Source organism: Mustela nivalis (genome assembly GCF_964662115.1).
Source record: "Mustela nivalis genome assembly, chromosome: 5".
Classification (NCBI taxonomy): domain Eukaryota; kingdom Metazoa; phylum Chordata; class Mammalia; order Carnivora; family Mustelidae; genus Mustela; species Mustela nivalis.
In genome coordinates this window covers 15,249,856-15,264,695 of record NC_139024.1, presented here as the reverse complement: position 1 = coordinate 15,264,695, position 14,840 = coordinate 15,249,856, and the positions used below count along the sequence as shown (strand labels likewise).

General features: G+C 44.2%; 1 protein-coding gene across 1 annotated transcript in view; it reads left to right on the top strand.

Annotated features, from left to right (window-relative positions):
* Positions 1-14,840, top strand: part of AKAP12 (A-kinase anchoring protein 12) — a 98,059-nt gene that overhangs the window by 40,146 nt on the left and 43,073 nt on the right. The gene's annotated exons all lie outside the window — the stretch shown is intronic.

The window sequence follows — 14,840 nt, the reverse complement described above, 5'->3', positions numbered from 1 at the left end:
GGGCAAAGCACACGCGTCACAGAAAACCATTTCAGTGGATCATTTTAATTCTGCTATTAACCGTCCCCCCACCCTAAATGGATTCTCCAAAATGGGGTCTTCAAGTCCATTATCAGAGCTAAATGTTTAATAACTTCATTAAATAATCCATGCCATGGTGTATAGGAAACTTTGTATTTTTTTTTTAATTAATTTTACATGGAAGGAGGCATTTCCGGACATCCCTTGGGATGGCTTGACATGGCTGGCACCGGCTCCCTCGTCTCCTTCCTTGCTGAGTGCCGCCTTCCATCCTAAAAGCTTGGGGCGGGCGAGGCTCTGGCACTGGGACTCGCAGCCTGGCCGGCTTCGGAAAGAAGCAGATGTGAGGCAGACATTGAATCAATTGAAAAGCCGTTGAGAAGTCAGTCTGGGAAGCTGTGGGTTGGCTCTGTAGCAAACACGGCCGCCACTCTGTAGATCGATGTGTGGCTTTCCTAGTCTCTTGGGATTCCTTTCGATGATCATGCTCGAAATATTTGGAGTCGAACATTGTAGAATAGCAAGCAGTTGTTGGATCTTCGGTAAATCACATTCTCTTAGATGGGCCATCTTTAAAAATTAAGCTCATTCTACTGAAAATAAGACAGGCCATTTGGTGTGTTCATTTTCTTTCAATCAAAGGGAGCACAGACTTAGAACTGAAGTAGCAACAGGGCGATCGATAAGTTCTCTCTACCTGGATATTAATCAGCAGTTATTGTATGTATGTATGTATTTATTTATTTATTTAAAAATTTTATTTATTTGACAGTGAGAGAGATCACAAGCAGGCAGAGAGGCAGGCAGAGAGAGGGGGAAGCAAGTTCTCCACCGACCAGAGAGCCTAATGTGGAGCTCGATTCCAGGACCCTGAGACCATGACCTGAGCCGAAGGCAGAGACCTAACCCAGGCACCCCTCAGCAGTTATTTTAAACAATATAGTTCAAAGGCAGGACAGCCATGAAATTTGCATACTGATAATGTATGTCATTTAACTTTGACCTCAGTTACACTCCTAATTATATATTGCTTAGGTTGGACAAAGCTTGCAGTAAACTTGAACTCTCATTTCTGTAGGCTGTGGTGGAACCTGCAAGATGTGGTAATTTGTGCTGCCTTGGGCTGCTTTGAACGAGTGATTGGACAGTTTCATCAGGATGGGAGACGAGCTTTGTCTAAAACACCCTTGTGTGTCCCACTTTTCCATCTCTGTCTTCCTCCTACATACTGGGGATGAGCCACTACCCCCGGACGCTCACTCGATGTGTATTTGATGTGTCCCAGATGTGTATTTGATGTTAGATATTGGCGTTTATTGTGCAGAGTTTGGTGCTGCAGATTTTTCATAACTAAGCCCCTCTCTGAAGTTTCTGATGCTCATTTTACAGGGACACATCTTCGGGGATTTTTTTGTTTGATTTTTAACTTTTTATTTAAAAAAAAATTTTTTTTAATATTTTATTTACTTCTCAGAGAGCACAAGCAGGAGAGCAGCAGGCAGAGGGAGAAGCACATTACATTCCCTGCTGAGCAAGGAGCCCAATGAGGGGCTCCATCTCAGGACCCCAGGATCCTGACCCTAGTCCAAGGCGAATGCTTAACCGACTGTGCCATCCAGGCATCCCGAGGGACACATCTTTGATTAGAAGAAGTATTATTAGCACCTAAAGGTGTTTGAAGCTGGAGATGATCCTGGTTTTCTCCTTTGTCAGAACTGTTTATCTGTCAGGCTAAGAAGCTAGTTAGCCTTTCTAAGGCACACAGTGGATTTCAGAACTTCTTTGGATTACTGAATTCCCAAGCAGGGATGCAATGGAATATTTTGCTACCTAACACAGATCCCCCGGAGAGGATCTTAAGAGAGGAATGACTTGACTGTGACGTGGTGTGTAGGATGCAGGGGGAGTGGGGATCTTGTTGACTTGCGGGATAGACGCACGAGTATGAACTCAGTGTTCCAGGGGCTCAAGAGGAACAAGGCACGAGTATAGTCAGAAATGTCTCAGAACACCAGTCTTGTGCTTTTAAGCTACTCATGTTCATTGTTCTCTACACAGTAACACTTGGATTATCTTGCCTTTGGAATCTGTAGGGGCCTATGAAGTCAAAATGGCAAGCAGTTTCCTTGTATATCTTGCAGGTGCAACAGTTCGGGCGGGGGGCGGGGAGGACGATGGCCTGACTTGGACATTCATTATATATGTCATTACACTAGAAAATAATGCTTTAGGGATTCATATCCTGAGGTGTCTAACTTGGCCAGACCTGGAGAGTCCACGGCCAACAACAGATGTCAGGTGCCTACTGTGTGCAGACATGCAAGTTCAGCTTTGCTTGGAAGCTTCACAAAGGGATTCACCTGAAAGTCGTTAATTCAAAACTGAATTGTTGGTTTGCCCAGACTGTTTGTTTACCCAAGTGGACACTGGTTCAGCTGTGGTTCACTTCTGTATTAGGAAGGTTGTATCAATGATCCAACATAAGTAGCATCATTTTTTCTTGGTTTCAGGGAAGCCGGGGTTGGTGGGAGTTAAAGAACACAGTTAAAGTTCAACCCGGAAGAGTTCTTCCTGATTCTACGAGGCTGAGTCACGGTTCTTAGCCAGGAGTGTTAGGACCTAGATGAGGCACAGTTTGGGGCGGAGAGCACCAGCAATGCCTCGCGCCCTCCAATTCCAGTACGTAGTTTGCACATACGACGCTGGTGGTGTCTAGGATTCACATGTTCTTTTGTGGTTTCATGCAGCATCTCTCTCTCTCCATTCAGTATGATACGACCTCAGCGTGGCGGGAGCTCCAAACCTCGCCAGGTAGGCCTTTTGTGTCCTAGGCTTCTGGTAGACCATCTTCACACAGCCAATGGCTGTAGCTGGTAGGTGGTCCTTTTTATTTCCCTGATCTCAAGCAGAGATCGTACAAATTCTCTTCATCTGAGGTCAGCGTGGTGGATCTCGCACCTCACCAGATTCAGAGCTCTGTTTTCTTTCACATACTTTCCCAGAGCACTGAAGATCTTTCATATTTTTTCAAACAACTGTAACTTTTTAATGGATGGGAATACATATCCGACTGAAAAAACATAACTGCATTTACCCTGGTGTCTTTAGTTACAGGGGCTGTTGATAGATGTGAACTCAAGGGTTCTGTGGGCACATTGTTTCAGAAAACAGTTCCAGTGGGGTACTGGGCTGGCTGAGTCGGTAGAGCATGTGACTCTTGATGTCAGGGTTGTGAGTTCGAGCCCCACACTGGGTGTAGAGATGATTTAAAAATAAAAGTGTTGAAAGGATTTCCTCCTTGGAGATTGAGAGTGCGAACTACACTTGATCAGAGTTTCCCAGACGATCTGCTGTTGCAGACCTAGTGTATTGATACTCCTGGATACCAGTTTGCAAAGTGCTGATCATGTAGATTAGAGGCCTGGTTTGTACTTAACATTCCTAATAAAGAGTTTACCTATATTGGCCAAGGCTTTGGGATTTACATAAATAATATGAGCTGTATTATTTTCCTTTTTTTTTTTTAAGATTTTATTTATTTATTTGACAGAGATCACAAGTAGGCAGAGAGAGAGGAGGAAGCAGGCTCCCCACAGAGCAGAGAGCCCGATGTGGGCCTCAATCCCAGGACCCTGGGATCATGACCTGAGCTGAAGGCAGAGGCTTTAACCCACTGAGCCATCCAGGTGCCCCTTACTTTCTATTTTTAAATACGTGATTATTTGAATACTAGCATTCAGTTGAATGAAATTAGTTTTGTGTGCTGAAAGCAGCACTTGTGATGCTAATGGCTCTCTTTCCACTTTCATCCTTTCTCATGTCTAGGGGTGACTCTAGGCTTTTCCTCCTGAAACTACATTAAGGATTATAATGAATTTTGCTGAAAATTACAAGAAATAGGGAAATCATAAAGGTGAATACTGCTTTAAAAAAAAAAAAAAAGAAATAGGGAAATCGGAGATTTTTGGACAGTGGCCAAGAGACTCTGTGTCTGGTATTAAATACCCTTCACAAAGTGGCATTTAAGGACCCACGAGCTCATGGGCTGTGCAGATCGTATTCCAGAAACACTACTTAGATAGTGGGTTGAAATTTCAAAAGCACGGTTACTCAGAGCGTGTGTTTTCTTTACGTGGGGCTGGAGGGAAGGAGCCCCGTTGACTCGAGATGATGGTGATGAGACGCCCACCCCCTTTGCAAGGTCCTTCAGATGAACTCAGTCATGTTTAATGTCCGGAACCAGTAAGGAGAGGACTTGGTGGTGGTGTTTTGATGAGTAGATGAGTGGAAAGAGAGAGCATGAAATTAAAAGCAAGCAGAGGTTTTATTTAAAGATCAGATGCTTTGGGACATTAGTATTTTAAAGAGATGGAATTGCCTCCTTATAGGAGGGCCTCTTTTTGAAGGAAGGTGAGGACCAGAAAGAGATCTCCAAATGTCATTTCTCAGAGACAAGGACATCCTGTTATTATTATGACTGGAGAAAAAGAGAGCTTGGGCTAAGTGGGATAGGAGGGGTGAGGAGTGGAGAGAGACGGAGAGACATTCCCAGGCCGACCCCAGGTTGAGCCAGGAGCCTTGACCTCACAACTCGGAGATCATGGCCTGAGCGAAATCAGAAGTCAGCACTTGAAGACTGAGTCACCCAGATGCCCCGAAAACATCTCATTTTTAGAGGTCACTAGACTTACTCCTGGCCCAGGGTATATAGTCTTCTCAATTTCATGTGGTTTGAAGAGCTTTTGGTGCAAGGTTTTGACAGTACCTCTGAAACTCGAGAAGCAGGTCATTTTCTCTCTTCAAAAAGCCTTGCAAGTTTAAAGGTCTCCTTTTTTTCTCTTTTTTTCTTTTTGGCTTATTGTTTTGTGAATTACTTGCATCCTTTCTAAGTTCATGGAATATAGAATAATAAACACCATGTGCCCATCCTCCAGTTTCAGCTGTGATCAACATTTTTCTAATCTTACGTTGTCAAATATGTACATTTATTTATATATTTTAAAGAAGATTTTATTTGAGAGAGAATGAGAGTATGAGCGGGGGAGGGGGGTGCAGAGGGAGAGGGAGAAGTAGACTCCCTACTGAGAAGGGAGCCCAGTGTAGGACCCAATCCCACCTGAGATCATGACCTGCGTCAAAGACAGATGCTTAACCAACTGAGCCACCCCGGTGCCCCGATCTTACTTTATCAATAATTTTTACATTTTATTTGCTTATCTTAAATAACAAGATATGTTGTCTGGAGATCAGTCATTATACACCAAATAGTTGAACACTACAGAAAAACATGACCACATTAGTAGTGTCAGACATTACAGAATTGACAGTTCTTTTGGAATCTTAAAAAAATCTTTAAAAATTAGTTCACCAGGGGCGCCTGGGTGGCTCAGTGGGTTAAAGCACTCTGCCTTCTGCTCAGGTCATGATCTCAGGGTCCTGGGATCGAGCCCCGCATCAGGCTCTTCTCTGCTCTGCAGGGAGCCTGCTTCCTCCTCTCTGTCTGCCTCTCTGCCTGCTTGTGTTCTGTCAGTCAAATAAATAAATAAAATCTTAAAAAAAATTATTTCATCACTCTGGTTTTCTTAAGTTTTATTTCTGCGTCTCAGATATGGACTGCCCTTGGGATAAGAAAGAGAGTATCATAAGGCTAACTTGTTAGAAAGCATGGCTGTATAGAGGAAGGCCTGGAGAGATTAAAGAATTCAGTGCAGTTAGCTCGCAAAAATTAGGGCTGTGGCTAATCTAAAATTTTTATAAATATGCGTTAGTGATGGAGCCATGTGTTTCTACATTTAGCCTTCCGCTTATTTCTAGAAATTTAAAAATAGTTTGGGAACTTCTCTCTGTGCTTATGTTTAAATACAAGGGAGGGTTGAAATAGTTTAACCATATTCAGCTGTGCCTGTTCAGACATTTTGGTTCTAGATTGAATGTGCTGTTTGGAGCTATGGCTGTTGACTTGCATAAAATAACTCTTCAGCTATAAAAATGGTTAACTTTTTTTTTTTTTTTTTTTTTTTTGCTCTTATGTTAGATCTCTACCCAAAATGAGGCTTGAACTCACAACCCTGAGATGAAGAGTTACATGTTCCACCAACTGAGCCAGCCGGGCGCCCTGAGATGGTCAACTTTTTAAAGCATTGTTGACAGATGGGCTCATCAATCCCATGTAGTCTGTGTACGTGTGGTAGTGGGGTTCTCTACAGTCTCTCTTGCAGCAGCATAACTTGCCTTTGCTAACCAAGGGTCAGCCCAGCCGGGAACCGCAGGCAAGAGAGCCTACATCTCCTGAGTCATCGTTGCCTTGTGGCTAAGTCTGTCCCCAGGCTCTGGCCATCTTTCCATAGCGGTACCCTGTGTCTTGAGCTGTAGCCCCATTTGTGTGCAGGGGTAGCAAGAGGTATTCTCTGAACACAGCTGTGTCTGATACTGTTGGACCCCCTTGTCCTTTGAGATCTAATGGTGCCTTCTTCAACATCCTCCTCACTGCAAATACGAGAATTTCTCAAAGTTGGCCTGAGTATGATAAAAATAATCGGAGTAGAATACGTACCTTGGTTTGTGCAAGTGGATTGTGACTCACACAATGGCTGCTGAGAGCTTTTCAGTTGGGAACGAGAACCTTCCCAAGTACTATTCCATTTGAATCTCAGTCTAAAAACGGAGATGGTCTTAGTCCCCATTTATACCTGGAGAATGAGCTCAGAGCGAAGGTTCCACAGCTAATGGGAACCATGCTATATGGTCTCTGCTGTTTCCCCCAGACTTGGTGTGGTTAAACATTTTTTTAAAAAGAAAGAAAAACAAGAAAACCAACTCTGGTGTCTGTCCTCCTTTCGACCTTTGTGTATAATGCCTGGCCCCTCCTAACGGAGAGTTTTAGAAAGCTAGAGGACTAGACGTCTTCGTGCTGGGTATGTTGAGTATGTTGAGTGCAGAGGTTGGACCAATCAGGCAGGAACTCTTGTTGCTTTTCATTTTAGAAGGGGAAACGGGCCCGGGACAAGTAGTTCCCCTTTAGAGTCACAGTTGCTGACAGCAGATAGTATAACAAAAGCAGGTAAAACCTGGGTTAACACGTGACACACTACAAACTTAACATGTGTTGTGGGTTGTGTTGTGGGATGTGTTGTGGGATACACAATATTCTGTGAGGTAGAGAAAATGAAATCTTAACGTAGTTTACAGAGAAGGGCAGGTAGGAGAGACTAAGTAATGTGCCCAAGGTCACAGATCAGAACCAGCTTTCCTGGCTGCTTCCCTTTGCCGGCCGGGAGCCCCACGTTTCAGGCTAAGACAATGATGGGACAATTAAAAAATAAATGCTGAATCGAAGTACTTAATTTTGCCGCAGAGTACCCCGCCCTCCACTCTGCTTCTCTGTCTCTGAACCCATGGTGTCATCTACCCTTGAGGAAGGAATATGGATTTGTTTGCATGATCAAACTCCTGAAATACGATTTCACTGCGGAGTTTCTTTCTTAAAGCAGTTCACTTGTCCCGTGAACATTCATGTGACTGGTAGAAATCAGAATTCCAGCACTTCCCTGTAAAGCAAATTTTCTTAGCTGCCCCCTTTCGCCCATACTAAAAATAAACTGAAACAAAAGAACATGCAGAGGAAAAGCTCTCCCACCATCCAATTGTAAAAGCAATCATGGTATGTAGGTAAGAAACAGAACGCAAAAGTGGAAAAATAAAGGATATCAAATATTCATAGTTCCTTCCCCAATGATTTTGATACGTTATTGTTAAGTTTGGTAATGTGGCTATTTTATAGTATGTTCTCTTATGTATTTGTTATTTTTTTTTAAATATTTTATTTATTTGACAGAGAGAAACTAGGCAGAGAGGCAGGCAGAGAAAGAGGAGGATGCAGGCTCCCTGTGGAGCAGAGAGCCCGATGTGGGGCTCGATCCCAGGACCCTGGGATCATGACCTGAGCCGAAGGCAGAGGCTTTAACCCACTGAGCCACCCAGGCGCCCCTGTATTTGTTATTATTTTATACTAACTATTTAGTTTGCCTTTTAAACTGACTATTACAACATAAAATACATCTCCATACTATCATATACTTTGTAGGTTGTATTTTTAATGCTGCAAGATAGGCTGTAACCATTCCCCAAATTTTGTATATTTAGAATTGTTTTGATTTTAAGTTAAATCTTTTGCTTTCCCTCCTCTTACTCTTTTTTGCAATGACCTTAACTCAATCCATTTGATCTTGTCAAGCATTGGCTTCTGTTCCTCACCCCCTGTCCTAAAGGTTTATACCGTGTTTAGACTTGGAGTTTATGAAGTTTCTGCTTGAATTAGTTTGAATAAAAATGCTTACTTTTAAAAGAAAAGCAAATCTTTTGAAACCCATAATTCTGTTGGTGTTCTGTAAATGACGTCTAAATTAGAGGAGAAACTTTTCACTTAAACACAACCCAGGCTGGTTGGTCTTGTCATGATGACTTGTGTTCTTAGAGCCCATGCCATTTTTGGGAGATGAGGTTCCTAAGTTAGGGATTCTGCGCTCCAGAAACTCCTCGCCGGACAGAATGCTCGCACCTTGAGTCCGCTAGTGCAGCTCAGGTCACCCTCCCCACATTGTGGCTCAGTCCCTTTGGTCACAGTACCTCTTAGCTTCAGCCTCCATGGCTGGCTGTAGGCTAGGGATAATGACAGTAGTTGGCTTAAGGCAGAGGGTTAAATTAGCAAGATCGCCTATAAATCACATTTGTGAAATGGGTCCGTAATACACACACGAGTGTATCAGGAGCTTCTGGTAGCCTGCAGCAGAGCCCTGGTATTTCTGGTTGGGTCTCAGTCAACATATATTTTTATTTTTTATTTTTAAATTTTTTTGTTTTTATTTTTATTTTTATTATTTTTTTTTAAAGATTTTATTTATTTATTTGACAGACAGAAATCACAAGTAGATGGAGAGGCAGGCAGAGAGAGAGAGAGGGAAGCAGGCTCCCCGCTGAGCAGAGAGCCTGATGCGGGACTCGATCCCAGGACCCTGAGATCATGACCTGAGCCGAAGGCAGCGGCCTAACCCACTGAGCCACCCAGGCACCCTAAATTTTTTTATTTTTATAAAAGATTTTATTTGACAGAGATCACAAGTAGGTAGAGAGGCAGGCAGAGAGAGAGGAGAAAGCAGGCTCCCTGCTTGTGCGGAGTTGGGAGGGAGCCCTCTCTTCCCTTCTTCCCTCCTTATTAGTGGGTTACTTTTGTCTTATTTTTAAATACATAAAGGAATCAGTCTCCGTTACCTTGCTTTTCCCACTTAAACTGGAGACATCTACCCACATCAGTGTCCCTAGATGTACTGCGTTCCCTTCGATGCTGTTCTGTGAATTGGTTCCCTTCGATGCTGTTCTGTGTTGTACATCACTGCCACCTACACCTGCTGGGTGTGTAAAGGCATCCATGTGCCCACTGGAATCGCGTGGTGGATGGGGCACTCAGACAGCCAAGCATCTGAGTTTTGATTTCAGCTCAGGTCTTCATTTTGGTGATGAGCTAGAACCCGGCCCTGGCTCGTGGTCAGTGGGGAGTCTCTGCTTGTACATCGTCTCTCCTTCTCCCTTGCCCACCCCCTTCTCGATTCCTTTGACATGCGCACTTGCTCTCTCCTGCTTTAAAAAAAAATAGTGTGGAGTGTGTATGTACATTCGGATGGTTTATAGCTATTTCCAAATTGCTTTCCAAAGACATAGTTTACTGATTGATACTCTGGTTTCTGTTTTCTGTTTGACATTTTTAAAGGCTTACCTTCAGAACGCTCCCTACTTGAAGAAAAAGACATGGAAGTGTTCTCTTTGCAAGTTTTATTGGGGGTTTAAAATACCCCCAGATGGGGGCGCCTGGCTGGCTCAGAAGAGTGTGTGACTCTTGATCTTGGGCTCATGACTTTCAGTCCCACATTGGGTGTATTCATTCCCCCAGATTATCTTTTTCATGTCATACAGATTCCTGGTTGTTCCTGCTTATATCCATTTAACAGTTCCGCTTCTTGGGCTTTAACAGTTCTTCTTGGGTTTTGCTAGAATTGTGCTGGGCAGAGCCTTATTTACTACGTTTACGGCAGTCCCACTTCTGCTGGCCATCCAGTGGGGATGTAGACAGAGAGTGTCTGCTACTAAAGAAGTTACCTCAGCAGGCTCATCTCCCCTACCCCCAATATCCCGAGAGCGTCAAGAACGCGACTCGTGGAACATTGTTTAACTCATTCAGTGAAGAGCTTGATAATCCTGGCAAGCTTGGCTAGCTCAGTCAGGAGAGAGTATGACGCTGAGTCTTCGGGTTGTGAGTTTGAGCCCCCTGTTGGGTGAAGATATGACTTAAAGATAAAATCCATAGAAAAGAAGGGTACTGGGGTGGCTCCGTTGGGTAAGTGTCCAGCTCTTGATCTCAGTTCCAAGTCTAGATCTCTGGTTTGTAAGTTTAGGCCCAGTGTTCGGCCCTGCCCTGGACACAAGAGCCTGCTTTTTAAAAAACAAACAAAAAAGCTTGATACTCCTCCTGCTTACTCTGTAAAGGGGGCTCAGAGAAAATTGTGGACAGTCTTGTAGAGGAGGAAGAGGAACAGAGGAGTCTGGTAGTTTTTCTTTAGTGCTTTGGCTGCCATTTTGGATAGTCTCTGGTCTTAGAAGAATGAGGGGAAAATAGTTGCTGGAAGCGCTGAGATTTTTTTTTTTTTCCTAAAGGTTGAGTGGTAATGTGGTAATACTTTACGGGAATGAACTCTGGCTGACCCACTCAGAGGATATAAGCTTGAAAACATTAAGGGTTTTGATTTGCTCAAAAGAGGCGTTGACGCTTTTTGAAGCACAAATCCAGTGGGAAAAGAGCTTTCATGGTGCTCACTGTATTGAAGTGCAGGGAGCATGTCTTTCAAGTCTAATGTCTATCTCAAAAGTCAAGGTTCTAGAACTGTATTTGTATAAGTCTAAAAGGAATGGAAAAAGCTGTGTGCAAGAATGGAGTAGACATTTCCTCTTTCTTTCTTGTTTGGAAACTTGAATCCCAGTACTGCTCTCTTCCCTGAAGTAGTTGGCCCTCATGCCTGGTCTCTGGATCCAGAGTTCCCATTCCCTGGCTCTAAGTTGTGTCCTTGCGTCTGCGTTTACCTGGGCATAACTGATAAATCAATCCTTGTCTCCGGTGGGCATGTGAATTACAGACAGAAGAAAGAATGACTGGAGACAAAACCCTAAGAGACTCTTCAATCTCAGGAAGCAAACTGAGGGTTGCTGGAGGGGAGGGGGTGGCTGGGTTTGGGTGGCTGGGGGGATGGACATTGGGAAGGGTGTTGGCTATGGTGAGAAAAGTAAATAATAAATAAAGGGATAATCAGGAAGAAAAAAAAAAAAAGAATGAAGACAAGCCAGATATGTATTAAAAGGCATGTAATTCTTGGGACACTGTGGCTCAGTTGGTTAAGTGTCTAACTTTTGGTTTTCCGCTCAGGTCATTGATGGGGGGGTCATGAGACAGAGCTGTGGGTTTGGCTTCGCGCTTAGCGGAGAGTCTGCTTAGATACTCTCTCTCCGCCCCTTGCCCTGGCACGCACTGGCTCTCATAAACTTCAAAAAGTGTGTATTTCTCCCCTTTTTACAAATGCTTGTGAAAATATATATACACATAGAGACAGGACTTTCATATTAAGGATCAAAGGGTCCAGTTTCTTACAACTTGAAGTGACCTTTTAAAAAAGATTTTATATATTTATTTATTTGACAGAGAGATCACAAGTAGGCAGAGAGCCAGGCAGGCAGGTGGTGGGGTGGCAGAGAACCTGATGCGGGGCTCAATCCCAGGACCCTGAGATCATGACCTGAGCTGAAGGCAGAGGCTTAACCCTCTGAGCCACCCAGGCGCCCTCAAAACTCAGTTTTAATAATGGTCCCTGTCATCAGTTGTCTGCTACCAAAGTTAATTCATCAAATGCCTTCTGGAAGTAGAGACAGTTGCCCTGTGGCCATTGGGATTAGTAATCCATAATTATCACACCTGTGTATAAGGAGGGCTAGCAGGTGACTCCGATTGTAAGACTCATTTGATGTTATTTAATTTGCTTCATTATATGTGTGTAACATTTTTTTTTAAGATTTTATTTATTTATTTGACAGAGATCACAAGTAGGCAGAGAGGCAGGCAGAGAGAGAGGGGCAGGAAGCAGGCTCCCGGCTGAGCAGAGAACCCGATGCGGAGCTTGATCCCAGGACCCTGGGATCATGACCTGAGCTGAAGGCAGAGGCTTTAATCCACTGAGCCACCCAGGCGCCCCAACATTTTTTTTAAGCAGGGATTTTTCAAAGATGTTATTTATTTGACAGAGTGAGAGAGGGAACACAAGCAGGGAGAGTGGAAGAGGGAGAAGCAGGCTTCCCGCTGAGCAGCGAGCCCGATGCGGGGCTCGATCCCAGGAACCCGGGATCATGACCTGAGCCGAAGGCAGACGTGTAACGACGGAGCCACCCAGGTGCCGCTGTGTGTCTAACATTGAAAGGCAGAGGAAAGTTTGTGTCTGCATCCTGTAGTTCTTCCATGTTTCCAGACATTTGGGCTCTGGGTAAAGATCCCTTGATTTTGACAATTCACAAAGAAAGATGAGACTTGTTTAAAGAATTGCAGAAATTCTCTAGGACTCTAAACTCCATAAAACTTCAGATTTCTGGTTACCAAACAAGGGGCCCCATTTATTGAATTAAAAAATGGAGATGGTCAAGCTGCTTTCCCGTGATCCCCATTAGTTTGCAGCATCATGGTGCAAGTCAGCACTTCTTAGGTTAGATTCATGGTGTTTCCGTGGACCCCACAGTCCTAAGTGTCCCTGCTTTCCTCCTCCCACTCTTCTTCATGTTATTAATCAAATCTGAGCCTGATGTGTTCACATAACTAGTGATTTTTTTGTCCAGATACCTAACATTTTTCCTTACGGGCACTGCAGAGACCCCCCCCCCCCCCCCCCCGCCTTGCTTTTTGTCTTCAGGTTTCATTTAAGACTCCATCTTGTATTTCGGGAAGAGAAGACTTAAAGGGGAAATGTAATCAGAGTGTTCTGTCTGATAAATGGACTCAGCATGGGTGTTCTGAAGCCGACTGTCCGTCTGTAGAGTCAGTATTAAAGTACCGTGGTATTATTTCAAGGAGCAGCTCATGCCGTCGAAGGCAGCTGGGAGCCTGGAACAGCCAGGTGAAATCAATTTAGCTTAGTTCAAGTCTTCTGGATTGACAGACAGTCTTGAACCTGCTGTCCCTTCAAGGCTCCGATCAAAGCCAGTGGTTTGGCCAGGGCGCTCCGTTAGCTTGGAAGCATCATTGGATCATGCTAAGTAGAGTGCCGTGGTTTTGAGATTTCTTTGAAGTAGGCAGGTCCGGGTACTCTGGAAGACTCTGAATGGCATTTTATTACTATGCACAGCAGCAGGTCCTTGATGGTGAGTGGTACTGGCCTTTGGGCCATGGTGCCTCACTTCTAGGCTGTGGGACCTGTGGCCAGCCAACCCCAGCTTCTGTGGTCACACACACTGAGGTCCAGTGTCCTCTTCTACCCAATGGAGATACTGCTGTCTGCCAAAGTTGGCTTTTTTTTTTTTTTTAAGATTTTATTTATTTATTTGACAGATCACAAGTGGGCAGCGAGGCAGGCAGAGAGAGAGGAAGGGAAGCAGGCTCCCCGCTGAGCAGAGAGCCCAATGTGGGGGCTTGATCCCAGGATCCTGGGATCATGACCTGAGCCAAAGGCAGAGGCTTTAACCCACTGAGCCACCCAAGCACCCCACCTAAGTTGGTTCTGATAAAATGAGATGCGTATACAAGATAGAAAGCTTTGTTGGAATCCTGGGGTTCCTAATGATTATTATACTATGTTTGCCACAGCCTCAAAACTTTTTACCTATGGACAGAAGGGCAAATCTGTGTATCTGCTACTAACGACAACTGAAAACCTCAATCACACAGGTTATCCTCTGGGATAGAGGACAACTGACCACTTTAGTAATATTTTAAGGAAAAATCAGTGACGCACAAAAGCATGAGTGGCCCATCTCTTTGATGTGTTGTCTCCAGGTACACTGGTCTTCGAACCGTGGGGTTCCTAATTCCCTTCCCCTTCCTGAGTTCCTTGGACCCTTTCTCATACACCCACCTTGTGGGATCGGAGATCTAGCTTTATCCATACTTCCTCTCCTGTTTGTGACTGGCTCTGTGTATTCCCCCATCAGGACCATTTCCCTGATTGTTTATTTACGTGTCCTTTTTCCTGAGAAGGACATATTGTCACTTAGGTATACTTTGATCAAATATGCTTACCCTGCATCTAATCACAAGGAGACGTTGTTTTAAAGAAAAAAAAAAAAACTTTTTCTGAAGTAGGTTCCACACCCAGCGTGGAGCCCATCCCTGGGCTTGAACTTAGGACCCTGAGATCAAGACCTGAGCGGAGATGAACAAGTGTTAGTCGCTTAACCAAATGAGCCACCCAGTGCCCTGAAAAAAACAAAAACAAAACAGCGTTTAAAAGTCTGAAAGTCTAGTTTTCTTAGTAGTCTCTAAGCTCAGAGGGGCTGGGGCTGCATCTGACTTCTCAGTGTTGTAGCTCGAATAGGCCTGGAATGGTGGGTGTGGAGATGGTGCCCGCTGTTCGGATGACTGTGTGGATAAAGGAATGGTGCTCATTTACCCAGACACAAAGCCCTGTCTCCTTGATAAAGCTCCTGGGATACCTTTTGTAAGGTAGCTGGATGATTCAAGCTCATGGGACACTTCAAATCTTCATTACCATTGACAGTAAGTTTACATGGTTTTGTTTTGTCCC